Genomic DNA, 3,765 nt, shown 5'->3' with positions numbered 1-3,765 from the left:
GCTATTTTCAATAATTAGAGACAGTTGTTACACACAAATGAATTCCAAGATAACTGAAAGTTACTCATTTGAAATGTGAAGTTAGTTTTAATTTGACCATTTGGGGGAGATAATTTTCCCAATTAAGAAATTAGCTTAGCTTAAGGAAGGGACCCCCGGAGGGAACGTACTCTGCGGCCGTCTGCAGATGGTGTCTGAGTGCAGAGGTCACCATGAACCGGCTCCAAGATGACTATGACCCCTGCACAGTTTAAGAACCTAGTGATGAGGAGCCGGCCTTGAGCAGTTCTGAAGATAAAGTGAATGTGTTTTTACATGGAACTCCTGACCAAAAATGAAAACTCATCAGAGAATGTCTTACTGGAGAAAGTGAAGATGAATTTGAAAAAGAAATGGAAGCTGAATTAAATTCCACCATAAAAAAAAAATGGAGGTCAAATTATCTTCCCTGAAAACAGGGTCTTCTTCAGGAAATGGAAAAGTTGGAATAGCTTCCACAAAGTACTATGATGATATATATTTTGATTCTGATTCTGAGGATGAAGACAAAACAGCACAGGTGACCAAGAGAAAAAAGAAGAAACGACACAGGAGTCTAACAAATGATGAATTACTATATGATCCTGAAAACAATAACAGAGATCAGGCCTGGGTTGATGCACGGAGAAGAGGATACCATGGTTTTGGAATACAGAGGCCACTTCAACAGCAACAGCCTGTTCCAAATAGCGATGCTATCTTGAATTGCCCTGCCTACATGACCACACTGTGTCTTGATTATCAAAGGCATGAATCATACAAAACTCAGTATAGAGCTATGTGTGTGATGAATTGTTCTGTCAACAAAGAGGAGGTTCTAAGATACAAAACCCCAGAGAACAGGAAGAAAAAGCAAGGCCATAAGAAGATGAGGGCTAGCCATGAAGATGCTATAGAGCAGGCAGAAATAGAAGTGGAAGAAATCTATCACCCAGTCATGTGCACTGAATGTTCCACTGAAGTGGCAGTCTATGACAAGGATGAAGTCTTTCACTTTTTCAGTGTTTTGGCAAGCCATTCCTAAATAGCTAAGTTGGCATTTAATTGCCCAGTACTGCATATAAGGCAAATATGACAGTTATTTTCCTCCTGCTTATTTATATCAAGTGACATTCTGAGTGGTTATTTGAGGAAGCAGTGTTTTAGTTTTGAAAGAGAATGGTTACCAACTTCTCCTTTCCTCCTTCTTTAAAAAAATTTCCCACAGCTCTGTTGAGACTGATTATTCATTCCCTTTTTGATGGGCTTTGGAAACTTGGGGTTTTTTATTTATTAAAGCTCTTTAGAATTAAAGTGTTCTGGAGTTATAAGTAAAAAAAAGAAATTAGCTTAGTGTTATTCTATCTTATTAAACTGAATATACAAAATATATAATTTTTTCTTGATGATTCAGTTTATTATAATCACTAATTATAGTACTCTTTTTTGGGGGGAAAGACTTCATGAAGAAATGACATTTTTATCTGTTATCTGGTATTTGAATGATGGCTGGTAATTTGCTACGCATGAAAGGGGATAGGGAATACAGGTAGAAGGGATAACCTGATCAACAATGCGGAAGAATGGAAATTCACATCATATTTTGAGAAGAGAGAGCAGTCTAATGTAACTAGGGTACAGGTGTATATATAACTCCTAATATAACTAGTGGATGAAATAATCAGAGAAAGAAACTAGAATAGGAATTTGTGATAAAATTGTAGAAGACATTGTAAGTTGTTATAAATGAATTTCAACCAGTGTACAATGGTGAGTTATCAAAGGCTTTTAAGCAAGTTAGTGATGTGTTCTCCTTATGATCCTGTTTCTATGTCTTTATGTCTATGTCAGAGGCTGCATTAAGTAGTTGAGATGTTTAAAACCCCTATAGTCTCCTTTAGCTCTTTTTCTGCTGGACATTTACATAATCTAACAAAAAGTGCTATGCAAACAGCTTTAAGCCCCTTTTCAACCAGATTAATATTCCCATACCCTCTCCAAAATAGAAATATCTCCTCTATGTTTATATCTCCATGTATCTCAAAACCTAAAAAAGTGTTTGCTATGTGACAAGCATTGCATTCTTCTCTACTTTATATATACCCATTTTAATTATTTAGCAATTCCATCAAGTAGGTATTATTGTTATCCCCCATTTGAAAGAGGAAGAATTTGGGGCTCAGAGAAGTTAAATAACTCATTGATGGTCACATGGCTAATAAGTGGCAGAACCAGCACACAAACAAGTCTGCCTTATGCCAAAGCCCACACTATTGTGGTAGCTCTGGCTAAAGGTGCCACAGACTTAAATTAAGACATTTGTAGTTGGGCTGGAGAAGAGGAGTTGAATTTGAGATTATTTAGGAAGAAATAATGTTCTTTCAAAATGTTTAGAAATTTATCATAGCATCAAATTCATGATTCTGGTAGGACCATGTTCTGAACTTTTGTCTATTTCTATATCTGCATAGAAATTAGAAAAAAAGCAGCTGAAGTCATTCATTGAGAGTTTATTTTAAAAATTCTAGTAAGAAATTGGATGTTTCTTGTGTGACAATTTAGTGTGTGTGTGTGTGTGTGTGTGTGTGTGTGTGTGTAGGTGGTCTTGAGACATAAGTTTTTAAAGCTCTGTTGTTTAAATCACTAATTGATTAGATTTGCCACCCCATTTCTATATGACTTAGTTTGTAAGTTTGTGGCCCTCTTTTTCCCTATCAAACCTCACATTTTTCTAGATGTTAGAGTTTTCAGAATTCTTGTATACACATTTTCTTATTTGAATTGCACATAGTCATGTAAATATATGAGGCTCAGAAGACAATTAATGTCTTGCCTAAGGCGACACAGATAATTAGTGGTTGAGTCAGACTAGAGGTCATAATTCCTGACTTCTAATTCAGTTTTCTCTCTACTTAACCATAGGAACTGTATTATCACCAGCATCTAGCACAGTGCATGGACATAGTAGGTGCTCACTCAATGTCTGTCCAATGGATGAATGAATAAATAGCAGCTGTCCTAGCTGGTTTTACTCAGTGAATATAGCATCAGCGTGTGGACTGAGGGGTCCTGGGTTCGATTCCGGTCAAGGACACATGCTCAATCCCCAGTGGGGAGTGTGCCGGAGGCAGTTGACCAATGATTCTCTCTCATCATTGATGTTTCTATCTTTCTCTCCCTCTCCCTTCCTCTCTGAAATCAATAAAATATATTTAAAAAATAAATAGAAGCTAATATTAACATTGAATTATGACAGGATTGATAATAAATTGCTGGTAATTAATGCTTTACAATGTCTGCTAAAATCAATCCCTTTTTTAATCCAATGTCTGCTAAAATCAATCCTTTATTTTATTTTTTATTTTTTTAAATATACTTTTATTGATTTCAGAGAGGAAGAGAGAGGGAGAGATAGAAACATCAATGATGAGAGAGAATAAATCAGCTGCCCTGCCTCCAGCACACTCCCCACTGGGGATTGAGCCTGCAACCCAAATATATGCCCTGACTGGGAATCAAACCATGACCTCTTGATTCATAGGTTGAAGCTCAACTACTGGGCCATACCGGCTGGGCTCAATCCTTTATTTAAATGATGCACTAAGGATAATTCAAATGGACCATTGTAGTTAACTTCATTGAGGATAATCTAGAGCTCTATTGATTTTGCAGTAGCTTCCAGGGATCATGGTGTTGGTTAAAACTCATTCTTTTGATTAAAAAGTAGTTACATTTGGTTATACAGGG

General features: G+C 36.5%; 1 pseudogene; it reads left to right on the top strand.

Annotated features, from left to right (window-relative positions):
- Positions 1-212: 212 nt before the first annotated feature.
- Positions 213-1,085, top strand: LOC102251620 (annotated as a pseudogene).
- The last annotated feature ends 2,680 nt before the right edge of the window (positions 1,086-3,765 follow it).

The sequence above is a fragment of the Myotis brandtii genome, unplaced genomic scaffold (genome assembly GCF_000412655.1).
Source record: "Myotis brandtii unplaced genomic scaffold, ASM41265v1 scaffold39, whole genome shotgun sequence".
Lineage (NCBI taxonomy): Eukaryota > Metazoa > Chordata > Mammalia > Chiroptera > Vespertilionidae > Myotis > Myotis brandtii.
Note: the sequence above shows the minus strand (reverse complement) of the source record. Positions and strands in the feature narration are given on the sequence as shown.